The following is a 20684-nucleotide window of genomic DNA, read 5'->3' as shown; positions in this document are numbered from 1 at the left end:
GTCATGGACCGCCAGGGTCGGAATGACCCCCTTTGTCTTGAAGAGACCCTAACAATGAGACAGGATGGAGCATCGAAAACCCTCCCTCTTGGTTGATTGATTGTTGAAGTGACTCATTGGGAACTGTGTACTTACTCACACAACTCTATTATGAACTGTTCAAAATGATGTATACAACCAGTGGACTTTATACAGTGGCTTATGTCATATATAATGTAAATATATTTACTATCTGAGAACTGTGTTGTCTGACTATAATCATATTTTCACACAAAACTGCATATTAATTAATTTATTACATATATTTGATAAAAAAGCAGTTTGTTCTGTGCTTCTTGTTCAGAATTGATGTTAAGCGATGATCATTGAAACTTGAAATTAGATTGTTGATTCCTCAGAATTACTTAAGAGGTTTCCAACCTTAAATTAAATTTAAGAGAAGCTAGAAAAATTTCAAATCCAACGTAATGGTCAAGCCGGCTTTAATTTGCTATATTGAAAGTTAAATTTTTAGAAAGTTATCCTGTTTCTGCCTAAAACCTAAAGACTGTTCTGTAGTGTCCAGCTGTCACCTGACCCCTGATGGCTCCTCTATTGTGAGAATTGTCTTGCACCCAGACAGTGGACAAACAGCCCTTGGAGTGGGGAGGGAAACTTATCCATTGACAGGATGGCCTGGGGGATGTGCCCAGCCCCTTCCTGAGCTACAAAGGAAGCCTATCTTGTCACTGGCAGATGATGGTCACACCTAGGCCACCTCCCTTTTCTATCTAGTTGGTTTGGCACCAAAACTAAAGGGATGGGATGAACATACCAAAACTGGTTTAGGGAAGGACCAAGGAACACCCTCCACCACAGGCTGGCATTGGGTATAAAAGTGGTTGCCACAGATCCTCTCATCAGAACACTCCTTGACCTGTGGAGAACCAGAAGAAGGACTGCCCTGCTCTCTGATGAAACTGAAGGAAGACCAAACCTGCTTGCCTTGGACCCAGTGCACCGGAACTGACACCAAAGGCCAGTTGGCTGACCTCCATATGGAGCTACAGGGACACAAAAGCTTCCAGAGGACCTTTCCCTGCAACTGCCCAGCTGACGAGTACCAACTAGAACTGCAGTGGACCCTGCCTCAGGTCTCTGTTGGACCGAGTCCTAACCCCAAAGTGGAGCCTCCCAGGTACTGGACCCTTGGCTGTTGTTAGAGTGAATTTCCCCAATCCCCAAACTATGATGAGGCTTAGAAACTTGTTGCTAACTATGGGCCAGATGTATCATCAAGGCCTTTTGCGATTTGGAAATAGCGATTTTTAAGAAATCGCTATTCCCGACTTGCAAAGTGCCATGTATCACATTTGTGAATCGGTAATAGCGATTTCTTAAAAATCGCAAATGCTATTACCGAATCGCAAATTGCGATACCGGCCCCAATCGCACCTATGGGCCTGTTGGCCCATATCTGCGAATTTTTTGCATTTCCAAAATTGTGATTTCTGAACCAGAAATCGCAATTTTGGAAATGCAAAACCCCAGGGTGCTCGGGGCATAAGGCCCCCTCTGCTGCACCCCAAAATTGTTTTATGGGACATGTAAGGTGCACACATGCCAAAAGGGCATGTGTGCTTTACATGTACAATATGTACAATGTACATGTACATGTACAATATGCATTTTTTAATTTTGCACATGGTTACCAGCAAGTTCAACTTGGTGGTAATTACCAATTCCTAAATGCCCAAAATCGCATTTAGGAATTGCTTCATACATGTGCTAAAGAATCGCAAATAAGGAATCCTTATTTGCGATTTCTAATTTCTAATTTAGAGAGTCGCAATTTGCGACTCTCTAAACAGGGTCGCTATTTTAAGGAATCGCTATTTTAGTGATTCCTTAAAATTGCGTTCAGAATGTATTTCATACATTCTGAAATAGTATTTTGCATTCGCAAACGGGCATTCGCACCGTTTGGGAATGCAAAATGCTTTCATACATCTGGCCCCTAATGCCTTGAGAACCATCATAGACCAGAACCACAGTCAAAGCCACAGCAGTCAACATCAAATCACTGGCCGGTCTCAGCTTGCTGGTTTGCCCCGCTGAAGGAGATCTGATTTCCAGAAAACTTTGAATGTAGATGGCTTCATCAGGATTGACACAGAGCAACATCCCATCGATATCGAGGCCTTCCCAGGCACAGACTTCAGACTGCACTCGCTCTGAGCTTCCCCCCCCTTCATCGACAACCACACAGGGACCCCATGTGTTAAACCTGTCAGCCTTAGGACTATCTTCCTCCCAACATTTTGCATTCCTCCTCCATTTTTGTGTTGGTCTTATTTTTCCTGACCTTAGCACTCTGTGCACTTTACCACTGCTAACCAGTGCTTGTGCTTGTGCTCTCTCCTCTAAACATTAATTTACTCCTTACTGTAGTAAAGTGGTACAGCGGGTACCCAAGACTTGTAAATTAAGTGCTACTCGTAGACCTGCAGCACAAATTGTGCCACTCACTTAAGTAGACCTTGAAATATGTCTGAGGCCTTCCATTGCAGATCCTGTGGGTGCCTCTAAGTTAAGCCTGACTGCTCTGTGCCAAGGTACTAGGAATTGAGCACAAGTTACTTTGGGGTGTGCTTGTGCTTTACCATGACAAGGATTGTTGTTGCTGCTTGACTAGGGGTCACACCCCAGTCAAACAACAACCCAGTTTCTTACACCGCGCTTCATCAAGCTACCGTTATTGAGCCATGCTTTGGATCCAGCTTCCAGCTTGCCCCGCAGACGACTGGGTGACAACCACTTTTTACTCATTACTGTGGTAAACTTTCCATAGGGACACTTCATCATGAGCAGCCTTAATTGTTGACTTTCACCTGGTCTAGCAAGGCCAGATATACTCAGTTGGCCCTTGGTGCTTTTTGGCACTGTTTTTAATTTTTAAAATTCCTGTCTTCAGTTCTACCTATTGTATTTTTGTCATTTTGGTTTTATTCATATATTACAATTTACTTGATTCTTCTAAATTGGTTTTCAGTTTTTCTTGAGTTGTGTTTTCACTTTGTTGCTGTTTGAATACTGCAAAAATACTTTACCCAATCGCCTCTCACTTAAGTCTGACTGCTTTGTGCAAAGGTACCAGAGAGTAAAGCATAGGTTTAGTTAGTAACTTTTGTGGTTTACCCTTACAAAGACTGTGAATATTACTTGAGGTGGGTTCTCAGCCCCTCAACTATCTACCTTCAAAACCTAGTCACTTATTGTATTGACTGCTGGTAATATTTAGTGTAATCATATTCCCATAGGGACTGATTTCAGTGACTAGAAATGACCTCACTACCTGGATTACCATCATATCCTGACCATCAATCTCAGACTTCTCATTGCATCTCCATCCCCCTACCACAGAGACATTCATTTTCATTCTCCTTACACTGTCAGCCATCATTCCTGCCACAGTGATCAATAACTCATCCCTTTCAAGTGGACAGTTCCCCAGCTAACACAAAACCTCAGACATTGAGCCAATAATGTACCAGCTCCCAATCTGCTACAATTCTCGTCGTGCAGCCCTGCCTGCTCTGACCTGCTGCCCCCTCTGCTGTGCTGCAGTGCTCCTCTTGCATTGTGCCTAAGCCCTAGTCTTTGTCACTGTTTTTTCTGTCTGTTTATCAGTTCTGGTCGCTGCCCCCTCTAATTGCTGGTTGTTGTTTTCTCTGCCTGTTTTCCCATTTGTTACTGTTTCTTCTGCTTGTTGTCACTGATTTTTTTTTCTTGCTGCAGGTATTGTTGCTCCCCGTTGCTGTCGTTTCCTGCCATTTTCCATCCTCACAGATTCCTCCTACCTGATTCTGCCGCCACAAGTCCCGCCCGCCCCACCCGCCCAGTACCCCTCCCTCCCTCAGAATCTACTTAATGGAGGCTGCAGTGCAGCCGCACAGCGACCACACGCAGCAAGTGCACCACTGCCATACCAAAGCATGCCAGTCTGCCCTATCTCCATCTGGACTGCACCCAGAGCTAGGAACCCTGGTCCTCCTTTCACCCACCGGTACTCCACCACCCAGCTCTGTGTCTGGGAACCCAGACCCCACAAAACAACTGCTGCATTGCCTCCCCCCGTTCGACTGGAGGACCCTCCACCTTCCGACACTGCCACTTCTCCTGCAACACAGCTCTGCCCACCCACACAGTAACCCACACAAGGACATACCAGAACTACTTCAGTGCATTCTACTCAACGCCTGACCCCTCTGCAAACACGCCACGAAAATCTGGGACACCATCACCACCCTCTCCCGAACATAATTTTTATTCCTGGACCTGGCTCAACCTCCTCTTGGACCCCACATCAGCACCACAATGCCAGACGGCTACAAGATGATACAACAAGACCATGCAAACAAACCCAGGAAAGTCATCACCATCGTAGACAAGGAAACTATCTGATGCATCGCCTCCAAAGACGACTGCACATTTATCATAGAACACCTCAACTTCCAACTCCTAACCAAAGCTAAAACGACAATCAGAGGCACCCTCCCCTACAGACCCCCCCGGACCACGACCTGCATTCTGCAACACCATCTCCAAATTCATCGCCCCTCTAGCTATTGTTTCCAAGCACTACATACTCCTCATCAAGCTCAACTTCTACCTCGATGACCCAGATGATGCCAACTCAACCAATCTCCTGGAAAGCATGAGCAACATCAGTCTCACCCAAATGGTCACCGACTCCACACCAGGACACACAGACCAGGACACACACTGGACCCGATCTTTATGTCCAGTGACAGAGTCATGTACAGCCACATCACCAAACTCACCTGAGCCAACCACGCCATTGTCCACTTTACCAACACAGGCTCCCAGGGCACCACCACCAAGCCGTACAGCTCCTCTCACCGCAGCTGGAAGAAGTAGACTGAGACCCAGTGGACGTAGGCCCTCAACAGCATCCAGCCAAAGCTGCGTCAGACCTGGAGCAGGCAGTACAGAGCTTTATCGATTGGCTCACTAAATGCGCCAACACTGTCACCTCTATGAAACCAGCAAAAACCAACAATACCTCAAGAAAAGCCAGCTGGTATACCCCTGAACTCTGAAGCACTGAGCACAACGGCAAATGACTAGAAAATAAATGACGCACCACCAAAAACCCCTCTGACTGAACTGCCTACAAATCAGCCCCCAACAATTTCTACCAACACATCAACGAAACCAAAAAAACAGTCCTCACGACCAGCATCGTAACAAGTGGCAACCACACGAAGGAACTCTTCAACAATGTCAGGGAATACTTCTGCCCGTGAGCCACCTAGAACACTATTCGCCCTTCACAACAGCTCTGCGACACCCTGTCAAACTACTTCCACAGCAATATAGCAACCATCTACAACTTTGACACCCAACCCTCCGGTTTCAACATCAACATCTCTGACCCACCAACCCACACCAGCCACGCTATCACCGTATGGACTCTGTTCACCACGTAGACCACCTAAGCCATCATGTCCTCCATCCACTCCAGAGCACCAACTGACCCCTTCCCTACCACTTTTTCAACCTCTGATCTAAGGGAATCAGTGCTGAACTCACCAACATCTTCAATGCCTCCATCATCACGGCGGCCTTCCCTGACAGATGGAAACATGCCGAGGTCAGACCCTTCCTGTAGAAAACCTCTGCCAATGCCAGCAAACTTAAAAATTACCACCCCATCTCACTGCTCTCGTGAACCGCCAAAGTCCTTGAGAAGGTTATCAATCACCAGATGACAGAATTGTTGGACAAAAACAACTTGCTTGACCCCCCTAATTCGGCTTCCATGCCAACCACAGCACGAAGACGGCCTTGATCGCAGCCGCCAACGACTTCATATCCCTCCCTGACTGCGGTGAGACTGCAGCCCTGATCCTTCTCAACTTAATAGTGGCTTTCGACATGGTATCTCACCACACCCTCATCAACAGACTCAACAGCATCTGCATCCAAGGGAACACACTCAAGTGGATTGCATCCTTCCTCAGGGGAACAAACAAAGAGAATCCGCCTGCCACCCTTCACCTCCGAACCAAAGAGATTCATCTGCTGCATACACCAAGGATCACCGCACAGCCCCAACCTATTCAACACTTACATGCCTCCCCTCGCAGACATTGTCAGAAGCCCCAGACTCAACACCATATCCTACACAGATGAAACACAACTCATCCTCTCACTCACCGAAGACCCCTCCACCACCAGAACAAACTTCCGTAATGCCATGACCAGTATCACCGATTGGATGAGAACTGACTGCCTCAAGCTCAATTCGGACAAGAAAGAAGTACTGATCTTCTGGAAGAACGCCTCCTCCTGGGACAACAGCTGCTGGCCCTTTGAGCTCAGACCCACACCAACAGACCACACCTGCAACCTCAGCATCATCCTCGATGACAGACTCACTATGAAGTGCCAAATCAACACAGTTGCCTCTTTGTGCTTCTGCACCCTCCGCATGCTCTGTAGAATCTTCAGGTGGATCCCCATCAACACCAGAAAGACCGTCACCCAGGCCCTCGTCATATGCCGGCTAGAGTATGGGCATGCTCTCTATGCCAGCATCTCCACTCAGCTCCTCAAGAGACTCCAGACCATACAGAATACAGCAGCCAGTCTCATACTCGACCTTCCCAAATGACCCCACATCGCCCCCCCCCACCTCAAGAAGAGATGCCAGTTTAACCTTCTCACAAACACCTCAAAAGTCTTGCATGACCATAGACCGGCCTATGTCAAACACTGCTTAAACTTCCATCAACCCACCAGACACCTGTGCTCCTCTGCCCTGAGCTGCTTAACCCCCCCCCCCCAGCATTTGTCACAGCCTCAGTGGGGGTTGGTCAATCTCCTACATATTCGCCAATACCAGGAATGACTTACCCCTCCACCTGCAAACAGCTCCCTACCTGGCGGACTTCAGATGCAGACTCAGGACCTGGCTCTTTGACTAAGACCTGTGAAGCACCAACGTCCAGATACCCTCATGGGTGATAGAGCTGCTCTATACAAATATTGATTGATTGAATACTTAAGTAGCAACAATGTGATGAATATAATAAAAGAGCCTTGATACAAATCTTGGATTTTTTGTAACTAAAACAACCTTCTATCTGACAACGAGACTGGTTTCTACCATAGAGGATGCACCAAATTGACGTTTGATGTTTGGCTAAACCTCAAGAACACAACAGACTTTAACGTGCACCTTTCTCCTTCTTGAACTGTCATTAACATTTGGCATGGTTAACTTAGGAAGGAAATGCTGCCTAGTGGCAAGAGCTGCCAACTTTGGAAGTGTGAACTGCGATTCGCAAATAGCGACGTGAATTTGCAATTGCATACTGCGATACGCAAATAGCGACTTGAATTTGCAAATCGCATACTGCGATTCACAAATTCCGTATCGTAATGCAATGCATCAACAAGTCGTAAATTGCGAATATTCGCACAATGGCTTTTTGCACATGCAATTTACAACCAATTGAAATCAGGTGGTAAACAGGGGCAAACTATATAAAGAGGCCCAGAATGACACAGCCTCTTTTCCACAATGGCAGCACTCTACGTCATGGCAAGGAGGATGAGGATCCTGGCAAGTTTGAGGAGAGGGAGGAGGAGACAGGAGTGCATTTTCAGAGTGCGCATTACCCTTTTTGATCAGACAGAGGAGGAAATATATGATAAGTACAGGTTAAACTCAGCCATGATACTTGACCTGATAGCTGATCTACACCCCCTACTGCAGCGAAACACACACAGGACCAATAGCATACCCACCCATGTGCAGGTATTATGTACCCTGCACCTCTTAGCCTCAGAGAGCTATTAAGGGGTCATAGCAGCAGCTGGAGGTGTCTCACAGAGTGTGCTTTCACGCTTCTTCAATGCATTCCTCAATGCCATGCTTAGCAAAATCCATCAGCACATAAGATTCCCCGACACCCCACAGGAATTGCTACAAACCAAATACAATTTCTACCAGATTGCCCAATTCCCACATGTCATTGGCTGCATCGGTGGGACACATGTAGCTATCCGTCCACCATCAGCCACAGAGTATGTTTATCGGAACAGAAAGATTACACATTCCATGAACATACAAGTCATAAGCATTGCCTCCAACATTATATCGGATCTTGTGGCCAAATACCCAGGTAGCACACATCACTCCTACATCTTCAGGCACGGTGGAACGCACACAAGACTACTTGCTGGGGAGTTTGGCGAAGGATACCTACTTGGTAATGTACTAGTTGACAATGTCACTTTGATGTATATGTGATATCACGGATAACAAATACTCATTTTACTCTCCTGCCATTCTAGGACACAGTGGCTATGCAGTGTGCTCCTTCATATTTACACCCTATCTGAATCCTGCCACACCAGACGAAAGGACATACAATGTAGCACACAGGACGACACGCAGCATTGTAGAGGACCTTCAGCCTGCTGAAGAGCTGTTTCGGATGCCTGCACAAGAGTGGTGGTGCACTGCAATACAGCCCCGAAAACACCTACAAAATCGTGACTACATGTGCTATGTTGCACAACATCGAAACAACGAGGAGCATACCAGTGGAACTCACAGAGCCTGACTCCAATGAAGATGACGATCCCTTGCCACCCTTTCAGCCAGTAGACAGAAGCAGTGCAGAAGAGGGCAGACAAAGACGTGCTGGGATCAAACACAACTATTTTTGATGTAAGTAATGACAACACCACATCAACTTTTATGTATTGCTGTAGGTAGCATCTGTATTGCTTTGACTTCAGGTAATATATGTGGGTTTAGGACATAGGTAAGCACTATACACAAATAGGTGCTAGTTACAGTGTCACATAATTAGCATCATAGTATCACTACATTGCTACATGATATGCAAGTCCCCTGTACCTCTCAACATTACTTCCTACTTCCACACACTCCACTTGAGTGCTCAGTGGTCTCGGTGGCACTTCCTGTTGCGGGTTCCAAGACAGCACTGTGTCTGGTACTGCGACGCCTAGGATCCATTACAGGGGCTGTGAGACTACTGAGGCTGCTGAGGCTAGAGAGCTCCTCACTATCCCCACCACCCAGTTCGCTGTTTGTAGCACTCCATGCTGTCTGCATTGTCTCCAAAACATTGGTGATTTGCACCAATCCTTGTGCAACGTCCCGACTGCAATGTGCCATCTCCACTTGCATGCCCACAGCATGTTGTGATACTACAGCAGTTGTGGTAGTGAGCTGATTGACAGATCTGCAGAACCCATCCAACCTGCCCATCAATTGGTGATGGTGCCTACAGTGGCTGACATGCTTCTGCTGCATCACAATGCAGAGTTCCCTAATGGCATTTGTCATCTCCTTTGCATGTTCTGCTGCTGTTTTCTGTCCCTCATGCAGCTTGCACAGGTTTTCATTGAGATACTCCAACTGTTGTGCATTGATCCCATGTTTTCATTGAGTGACTCCAGCTGCTTGTGCATTGATCCCATGTTGTCATTGTTCGACTCAAACTGCCTGTGCGTTGCTCCCACGTTATGACCGATTGACACCAACTGCCTGTGCATTGACCTCATGTGTTTACATTGCAGGCGCTGCACTTTCAGCATGGAAGCCTCAAGGCCACCAAACAGTGATGGGCCCTCACCTCCCTCTGTGCACTGTCTGCCTTCTTCGCGACACCTCCTGAGGGGAGTGGACTGATGCTGGGGCAGGGACTGCTATCTGTCAGTGCATCTAGCCTCTGGGGATGGTGTGGGTACTTCATCCGGCATTTTATCAGAGTTCAGGTTATACTCAGGGAGGGGTAGCACTCTTGCCCTGCATCTAGTTTGTGCTTGTATGAAGGACTCACTGGTGTTTGATTCGGACTGTGGCTGACTTTCGCTATCCCCCACATCTCCACCTTCTGCTGTGTCAGGGCCCGGAACATCTGCAACAACAATGTGCAGCATGTCATTCTTGGATATGTACTCACACAGTTGTGTAATAGGATTAAATTTACCCTGGTATAGTGTCTCTGAGAGTCTTTTGTGTCGTGTATATGTTTGGTCTTACACTATCTCGCTATTTATGTGGTAGTTGCACTTTATGGGTGTGGACTACCATTCCTATAATGCGTTTTTGTGTTGTATGGAAGATGTGGCATGGACTACTTATCACACTCCATTGTGCCATAGCTATTTTTTAAGGGCCATTTGCACATGCACATATGGGGAAACACATCCTTACTGCCCTTACCTTTGCTGGTGCTGGGTGTGCCTGAGGTGTCAATGTCAGTGACACCGCTGACAGCTTCAGGAAGCAGTGTGGACTCCACCATGTCTTCCATTGGTGTAGACAGTGTCTGGGTGGGTGGTCCTCCTCTGGTGCTCCTTGCTTCCTTCACCCTGCTTGCTACCCTCTCTTTGGCACGTGAACGCAACTCGTACCAGCGCTTGCATATCTCCTCAACAGAGTGCTGTGCAACACCCACTGCGCATATTTTGTTCTGGATGTCTGACCACAGTTTTCTCTTCTCACTTTCAGGTACCTGTAGTGAGTATTTTCCAAATAATTTGTTGTGGTTCCTGACCACCTCCTTGGTGAGCACCTCCAATTCCTGCTCACTGAATTTGAGTTTGCGCTTCCTCTCTCCTCTCTCCTTCACATTCCCATCAGTAGCCATTATCCTGTTTGGTCCTGGCTGACTCTCAAGACTGCCTCCCTGGTGCTTGGCTGGGTCTCTCTGCCTGCTCCTGTGGCTGGGGCTTCTGGAAACAGCATGCTCTTACTCACTTCCTGGTGGTGATGTCATCAGGCTGTTCCAGGTTGCCGTATTGGCAATTTGCGATTTGCAAATACCGATTCGCTATTTTTTACGATTCTGTATTTGGAACTCGCAAAATGCGATTGCGATTTTTAGGAAATCACTATTACTGACTCACAATTTTCATACATCCCATTTTGCATTTCTTAAATAGCGATTTCTTAAAATTAGCTATTTAAGAAATGTAAACCAGGAGCTTGATACACCTGGCCCATACTTTCTATTCGGGGGCGCATCAAACCTTCTCTAGACTGGACTACTTCCTCCTACCTGCTGAGGAATGCCATAGAGTGACGGAGATAAGACACCTGGCGAGAGGTCTATCAGACCACTCTCCGATTGAAACGACCTTGCTTTGGGGAGAAGAAGGAAAGAGGGCAGGATGGAGACTGGATAGATGGCATCTTCAGCGAGATAACTTTTGAGACAAGTGTAACCAAAGGAATGAGCAATACTTTCCTGAAAACCGGGGCTCAGTAATCTCACAGGAGGTGGTTTGGGAGGCGCAGAAGGCCTATTTGAGAGGCAAGATCATCAGCTATGTGGAAAGTCAAAGAGAGAAAAGTAGGCAGAAGATCCGAGGATTAGACGGGAGGATCCTGGATCCGGAGGACCACCTGGTATCATAGGGACAGGAGGACTACCTGCGGTATTTAATATACACACAGACCCTGCTGCGGCAGGAATTAACACAAGAGGCACGGGCCGCTTGGAGGGCTACCTGTAGCAGAATCTACCAATGGGGGATAAGGCAAGTAAAACCCTGCATTGGCTATGCACTCCCAGGACGGGGCTGGCCACCATCTCATATTTACAGACTGGGGATAGGTCAAGGGTGATGGGACACGGACCGATGGCTCAAGCACTTGCTAATTACTATCAGGGTGTGTATCAGGCATACCCGATGAGTCCACGTCTGGACCTCCTCCAGTTTATACAGAACCTGCCAGTCCCAAGCCTCTAAGCAGAAGATAGAGCCTCCTTAGAGGTGGAAGAACTAAGAATAGCGTTAGGACAACTAAATCCCGGGAAGGCGCCTGGACCGAAAGGGTTCCCACCCGAGTATTGGCGCCCGGTGTGGCAACATGCAGGTCGGCCTATGCTGGAAATTTTCCAGGAGGCCTTGGAAAAGGGCAGGCTGTCTCCGTACCTTAGGACAGCAGATATTGTAGTATTACCCGAAGCGGGCACTGCTGGTCATTGTTATGAAGACTTTCGGCCTATCTCTTTATTAAAGACGGAGGTCAAAGGTTGGGCTAAGGTGCTGGGGAGTCGCCATGGGAAAGTTATCAGTCATCTTGTTCACCCATACCAGTCTGGGTTTATGCCAACGCGAGCCACAAAGCATAATTTGAGGGGAGTGCATAATGCCATTGCTCTGAGTGCATCGGTGGATGAACACAGGGCCTTATTATCCACTGACTTTCAGAAGGCATTTGATTCAGCTGACTGGGCATACATGCTTTCCCTGCTGGAGAGGATAGGTTGCGGATCCCGACTCATTAGCTATGTGCGACTCCTGTACACAGACCTTAGAGCCAGGGTGTGCATGGGAAGGCAGGTCTTGGAATGGTTCCTGGTGGAAAGGGGCACACGTCAGGGATGCCCCCTGTCTCTCCTGCTGTTTGCAATCGTAATAGAGCCGTTAGCGGCTTGGGTGCGGGAAGACCCATTATACAGGGGGTTCCAGTGGGAGGACACGGTGAGTGACAGGATATTGTTATACACCAATGACGTGCTTCTATATTTAGGAGACCCCGAGAGGCCTGGACCAAGGGCACTCCAAATCCTGCAAATCTTTGGCGAATACTCGGGTCTTCGTATTAACAGGTGAAAGTCAGTGATCTATCCAATAAATTTGTGCCCGTCAGATATGCCTTGGGTAGCGGGCTTGCCCGTTCAACCTGATGGATTTAAATATTTAGGGGTATGCATTACAGGAAAGGCACAATGCTCCTTCGAAAGGAATTTGGCTCTCCAACTGGAAAGGCTGTCCAGGGATGTAGTGTTCTGGAGGGCTCTTCCGCTGTCCCCACTGGGGCTCTCGGCCATATTTAAAATGGTAGCACTGCCGTGTCTTTTGTATCACCTACAAAACCATCCATTCCCCCTTGCTAAGTCCTTTTTCCGGAGGGTCAACGCCCAGCTGCGCACGCTGCTATGGGGAAGCGAGGTCCCGCTCATCTCTTTAGACAAATGCTATAGACTATTAGTCGAGGGAGGTTTGGCTATGCCGGATGTCAGACTATACTACTGGGTGGCACACCTTCTCATCATCAACGATTGGTGGTTCGGGGGGGTGCTGGCTGACTCACCATATGCTCTTGAGGGGATGATTGTGGGACTGCAAGGTATTTCGCATCTGCTTTATGGAGGAGCTTCCAGGACAGAGCTGCTGCCAGCGACCGGGTTAGTGCTGGCGGCATGGGAGGAAGCAAAAAAGGCTATGGGATGGAAAAACAGAGTGACCCTGGAGACGCCACTATGGCAGAGGAATTATCTTCTGCAGAAGGCATCATTAGGGGGGTTGTTACCTGGGACCTTGTAGGGATCTCGCATTTGAAAGATATACTCCACAACGGAACATTGAAATCCTTTCAGGACTTACAAATGGAATTCGCACTTCACCACACAAAGGCGGTCATTCTGACCGCGCCGCCCGCCATGCGGTCACCGCCATTTGGCCGCTCCGCGGTCAAAAGACCGCGGAGGCCATTCTGGCTTTCCCGCTGGGCCGGCGGGCACCCACCAAAGGAGCGCCCGCCGGCCCAGCGGGAAAGGCCCTGCAACATAGAAGCCGGCTCCGAATGGAGCCGGCGGTGTGTTGCAGGGGTGCGACGGGTGCAGTTGCACCCGTCGCGATTTTCACTGTCTGCTAAGCAGACAGAGAAAATCATGCTGGGGCCCTTTTAGGGGGCCCCACGACACCCATTCCCACCATCCTGTTCCTGGCGGTAAAAACCGCCAGAAACAGGGTGGCGGGAACGGGGGTCAGAATCTCCATGGCGGCGCTGCTTGCAGCGCCGCCATGGAGATTCAGCCCAGACAGGGGAAATCCGTCAGGAAACCGCCAGATCCCCTTTCCTGACCGCGGCGGTGCTTCCGTGGTCATCCACCCTGGCGGTCGATGACCGCCAGGGTTGGAATGACCCCCAAAGTTCTTTAGGTACCTACAGCTGCAACATGCATTGACACCCATGCTGTGGACGCTCTCTGAGCTGTTGGAATTCTCACCCCTGAAGGGCAAGCTACTGTTGACAAACATGACAGAACATAAGCTATCACTGACATATAAAACGATTCTCCGAAATCTACCAGATCTTATGGAAAAGGTACATAGGGCCTGGGAGGCAGATTTGGGAGCTCTGGATGAGGATGACTGGAAGGCACCTAAGGAAACGGCCATAGCTTCCCAGTTCAGACACATTCAATTAAAACTGCTCCACCACACTTATTACACCAGAACACAACTTTATCGAATGGGCTATCTAACCAGCAGCGCTTGTCTGCGCTGTGGCGACATGCCAGTGAATTTAGCATATAATTTCTGCTGCTGCCCTGTCCTCTCCAGTTTCTGGGAGGGGGTTCTAGGAAAGCTGGAGGAGGTTCTGGGCAGGGACATTCCAAGGGACCCCAAACTAATTCTACTACACGTCTCCCATGGGGCTAGAAAGCACAAGATACCAAAAAACGCTATTGTGGCTGGGCCTGGTGCTTGCTAAAAGAGATATTGCAAAGGCCTGGAAGGATCCACGGGCATCTTCGGTTCAGGGTTGAGCACAAGGTAAGGACTTCTGCATAGGGCTGAAAAGGCCCATATATATAGCGCGGGGATGTCCCAAGATATATCTGAAAATATGGACTGGATGGGCAGAGACACGGGGAATTCTCCTGGAGCTGACTCCAGACAGACCTTGGACGCTTAATGTCTGTGTTGGGCCTCCCTTGGATAATGACTGAATCGAGGGATGCTCCCTCTCTGGGGGGGTGAATGGCAAAGACACTGGCCCTGCAGGCATTGCATGTTCTAATGCATGTTTTTAAGATAAGAGAAGCCCTGACGTTGTATGCATATGCTGCTATATCTCTTGTTGATTATTTTGCCAATGAAAGACTACGAAGCCATGATGTACTTGAAGCAGAAAAGTTAATTAGAAGTTTTTTTTTTTTTAAAGAAGTGCAGGCCAAGGGTGCAGATCCAGGTTCCAGCAGAACAGTCCTTTCTCTTGTAGTTTCAGGCAGCAGAACTGAGAGGCTCTGCACCTCTAACATATTTACTCACCGCACCTGGGCATCAGGAAGGGGGGCACCCCTGACCAATAGAATGCAAAGTGACACCCAGGTGCATGACCACTTCCTCCAAAGTGTGGCATATTCTTGTCCCAGAAAGCACCATTCTCCCAAATTCCATGATTGCTGAAATTTCAGCAGAGCAGTGAGAGCTAACTAAACCAACTCCCAGTGTGGCTCATTTCAACAGCTCCTCTCCTCCTGACATCTGACCTTAAGCCTGGTATATGGCTTAGGGGCACAGGATGTGGGGGTAGATGGCCTGGCATACCCTGCCTGTGCTGCTCTCTGGCTGGGTGGTTTATTAGCCTTCCCCCTGCTCTGGCATTCCTGTGCAGCTGCAGAGCTCCCTTCAGCAGCCTCTCCCCTGGACAGCCACTTATCACCTTACCAAAGCAGCCTTGCTAAACCATGTTAATACTGACTAATCAGGAGGGACCTCCAGAAAGCTGGATTTTGGCTTACAGAAAGAAAAGAATCATAACTTCTTTTCTGTACAAATTATGATAAATTAATCAATTGCAAATTGCTGGATTTATCAAAACAAATCTTTTTAAATCATGGAATGACATTTTTACGCCTTTCCTAAAAATATTTACAATCAAATACAATACTGCCATGTTAGCCTATGGAGCCCAGTATCTGCAATGGGAGGAAAATGAAATGAGCAGTTTTCCCTCAAAAGGGTATATAAAACATCTTTTATAAGGACCCTGCTTATAGTTACATGACCCCCAAACCCTGGGACACCTAGGGGAGACCCTGGCGGTACCTAGGATGTAAAGATGTAAAGATAATGTATATCATCACTTTTAAAGTACCCACAGCACCAATGTCAGATTGGGACACCATTTCCATTTAGATGCAGTCTGCATAGTCAGACTGTATTTAAAAATGACGGAAAACCTACAGCAGTGCCCACATGCAAAGGGCAGCAAATCTGCTGGGCCTCTATCTTCCATGCCCTGTTATGTACTAGGGTCTTACAGGTAGTTGACACCCCCTTGCCCTATTATGTACTAGGGACTTACTGGAGCTGTTAAGCAAATGGCAACAATTTGACTTTTAACGAGAGGCTGCAAGGCCGGCCTGCCTTAAAAAGGACAGAAAGCCTACAGCAGTGCACACATGGGAGTGCAGACATTCTGCTGGGAATCTAATCTCCATGCCCTATCAAATGCTAGGGACTTATGGGCAGTTTGTACCCCCTTGCCGTATTAGCTAATAGGGATTTACAGTGTCTGTCAAGCCAATTGTAAGGGTCCCCTAAAACCTAGTGTAATCTACTACATGTGTGAGTTTTAACATGGCACTGGCCTAGGCCTGGCTAGCTGGGCCCAGGGCACAGACAATCAGTTACCATCAGTACCAGTCGGCAAATAAATGGGGGTGAACAGGGCAAAAGGATGACTCTGCAACACTGGGCAAATCACTTGATCTCACCATGCATAAAAAATCTGTGTAGTGTAATCTGGTGGTCGTGAAGCAGTGTAATCCCTTTGGGGCATGTTTGCATTATATAAAACTGCACAAAATAAAATAAAACTGTCAGCTAAAGTTCTAGAGGCTGAGAGTCACAGGTACTCAAGGAACGTTTTTCAGTAGCATTAAGACCTACCTAGCAGAAAGTATTCAAACTGTCAGGCTCATCCCTTTCTATGCACCACCAATTGTCAACCAGGTAGGTGTCCCTTAAGAAGTCCAGAATAATTGAGAGTGAGAACCCACTTGTAATTTTGTTATAATGTCCAAATTAACTGAATTGAAAACTTGCAAACTGTCCTTGAAGTTGAATCATTTATTCAATTATTTCAAAATAGATACAGCCAAACGGGTACAGCCGACATGTGTTTCGCCCTCTATGGTGCATCCGCCTATGGCTTTCTCAAGGCTGAAATGATCAAACATAAGGCAATTAAAATACAAACGGACAAACTAGAACTTAAGATAAAAAATCAAGAGCACCAATAAGTGAAAAGCATGCTCAGTGCTGATTCAATTGACTTGCGTGAGAGACGAAAAGGGAATAAAAACACCACCTTAAGAGTCTGTTTTAACTAAATTAAATTTAGTAGAACGAGAAGGAGAAAGACACCGAAAGGTTGCAAAAATCCTGGCAACCATATCACATTAGGTGAGTTAGTTATCATACCAAATTGATACTAGGCGAAGAAAAGACTCATGAGTTAGAAGTACTTGAAAGAAATGTAAAGCGGTGCTGGCAATTACACCAAATAAAGTTAGATTACTAGAGATAAAGTAAAACGTGCTCATGCGAAATATCATGCTCTGAAACGTCATTGCTAAAAAAGTAGCATATGCCATCATACCATCATAATAATCAATCAGAAGATTTGAGGATGTATAATCAAAATACTGATTCAAATGACCAAGTACATCATACAATGTTAGGTCTGCAATAAAGAGAAGAAAAAATCATTCTTGTGTGGCATTCGATTATTTACGAGTACACGTAAAGGACTGAAGTACAAACTAAACGTAACAAGCGGAATAGACAATGTAGAAAAGCAATATATTTGTACTCTCTTTGATTCAAACGGTAACAATAAATGGTTCACAAAGAGAAAAAATTGTCAAATGATAAGTACACAGTGAAAAAATTAAAAAGGAAAGGAAAGTTAATATCAGGTAACTAGTCCTGCGTTAAAACTACTGTGAGTTACGGAATCAAATATCCAACTTGGCAAATAGCCTAATATTTAATGGCTAAATCAACTTCCAATAAGAGTCCAAATCTATAAGCAATGGAAAGCGAACACTTACTTCAATACCTTAATTAGAATTTCGGAATCGAGAAAAGTGACAGCCGTATGCCTGAGTCGTGTCTTAAATCAGCGCCATTTTGAAAGAAAATTTCAAAAAGTATGCCAGCTTATATCCATATGAGCGAGGTAACGCTTAGTCCTACATCTATTTTTAGTGTAGGTTAGCGCTAAGTCCTACCTTTATTTTTATGGACAAATGAGGAAATGAATAGACTAAGATTATGGTGCGCCATGTTGGATCAGTTAAAAATAAAGTAAAAATCATCATTGAAAAGTGGATGAAGCTATACTTTACCTAAAAATGAATAGATCATAGTTAACAAAAACAAAATATTAGTTCTTATAGAGCGGTGCTCAAAAATGTTTGTCGCCTCCAGTTCAAAAAGCTTTTCTACGAGGGTGAGTGATTTTATTATTTCAAGAAATATTAAAACGCAGGACCTTCATGTACAGTACCTACACCTCTATTCAAGAGAAAAAAATAGTATAATAATGAAAGTGAGGAAAATAAATTATTGCTGACTACCAAGAGGGTCTACCAACTAAATTTAAAAGTATAATGGTCCAAAGTTGCGTGTACTACATAGTAAAGGGAGCTCAAAAATGTACAAATTGAAAGTTAAACATTAATGAGAGGGGAAAAGTCTTAACCATAAAAATAGAAAGTGTCTTGCAACAGAAAAAATGAGGACTCCCTAATACATCTTGTATACAAATTATTCTAAAGTAGCCAATAATGCCATTCAGGATCCTTATTTAGACCTCGTCTTACAGTGTCAATACGGATGCTAAGTTGACTTTCATTTTGACGTAACAATAGTTCTGAATTACCACCTCTAGGGTGTGGTTTCAGATGTAGAAGGCCACAAAAAGTGAAGGTGCAGACATTCGGATGATGTTCCACAAAATGAGCCACCAAGGGCTGTTGAATATCATTTTTTTGTATATTGCGATAATGTTCTTGAATCCTAATCTTCAAGGGTCGAATAGTACTACCTATATAAGCTAGTTTGCATGGACACATGAAAGGTAAACTGTGTTAGTGCTGTCACAATTGATAAAGTCAGGTATTGAGAAAGAAAGGTCATTAATCAAGATCAATTTGGATTTAGAGAGACTAAGTTTGCAAACTGAACATTTTGTACAGATGTAAAAGCCTTTGGGTTGTTGTATCACACTTTGGTTAAGGGATTTTTCAGAGTAAAATAAATGAGCACAATTTATCTTTAAGATTTGGAGCTCTTCTAAAGCCTATTTGTGGATAGGTCGAGATGTATTGAATGATAGATGAGTTATTCTGAAGAAGATACCAATGCTTACTAAGTAGTTTACGTATCAAATAGTGTCCATTGTGGAAGTCTGTAATAAATCGAATGACAGAATTCTCCTTCGTGATTTTTTATTTAAACAGTGCCCTGCTGCGATTTAATCTTGCCAAGTTTTCCTTGTTTTTCTGTAGACTTGAAATGTTATAGCCTCTAATTGACAGATGTTGTACAATTTCTGAGGAAACTGTTTCATAATCAGACATATTACTACAATTGAGTCTAGCTCTCCTAAATTCACCATCTGGAATATTGCGGATTATGCTAGCAGGATGGCAACTGAAAGCATGAAAAAGAGAATTTGTTGCAGTACTCTTTCTATCAAAGCAGGTGTGTAATTTGGCATTCTCGATATATAGAGTGTAAGGTCAAGATATTCTACTTTGGTTCTCGAAATTTGATAAGTAATGTCAATGTTCCATCTATTGGGTATGAATGAGTCAAGGAAAGAACGAAGTAATAGTTCCTTAAGGGTCAGCTACCGTCCCGTTATTTTTTTATGTTTGTCTGCACTCCTGAAATCATCAACACTTTCAAGCTTAATTGCTAAAACTAGGCTGAGGACAGGCAGATCATCCTAACGCAGAAAAAAACAACAAACCTGGAAACATTAGGGCTCTGCCAGTGCTTGCAAGCAATCAACAGATAGATGCAAGAAAATCATCTAAAGCTCAAAGCTTCAAAAACAGAAATCCTTACTTGTGGAGTGTTGGCAAATGTATTACCCCCCACAACTGTCTGGCCTGTGGAAATCGAACTGCCTCAAAACATCTCTGCACAGGTAAAGAAGCTATGCATGGTAATGGACTACAACCTCTCATACCAACCAAACATTTGCCATGTGACCAACATGCATTTTTCACCATACAACTCCTGCAAAGGATGTTCACTCTCCTGAGAAGGTTGTGCATTTGGCACAATGGTATATACGGAAGGATTTTTGCTGGCCAAGAAAGTATGGTATAGTTTACAGATGGGCTTAGCAGTACGTGCTATGAGTTGATAGCAACACAGTTGTAAAAATCTCAGAGCCTCCCAGGTAGATTATGAAACCAGCTGAATAACCACAGACTTGAGTGGCTTTTGATCATAGGCCCTATCAATATTCTACCTATGGATGGTGGGAAAGGTGGGTCTTGCGGTGATTGTTGCCCCAGTTGCCAGAAGCACCTAACTTAGCCCTGCAGCTTGACATAGGTTGTGTGCGAGGGCCTGTATGAGGTACATGACATTAGCAACTTGCGTCATTCTCCATGATTGTGTTATTTGAGGTAACTCTCTTGAATTCAAATTTATTTTGCACTTATTCTTTTCATGTCAGACTGCTGATCTGAGGTGTGGATTTCAGATTATGTATTTTAATCTTCTGGACTGAACTGAAGTGTTTCCTGGAGGTCAGAGCATCTTGCACGTTCAACTACTCTGTAACAATCACAAGGCAA

The sequence above is a fragment of the Pleurodeles waltl genome, chromosome 7, assembly GCF_031143425.1.
Source record: "Pleurodeles waltl isolate 20211129_DDA chromosome 7, aPleWal1.hap1.20221129, whole genome shotgun sequence".
Taxonomy (NCBI): Eukaryota; Metazoa; Chordata; class Amphibia; order Caudata; family Salamandridae; genus Pleurodeles; species Pleurodeles waltl.
Note: the sequence above shows the minus strand (reverse complement) of the source record.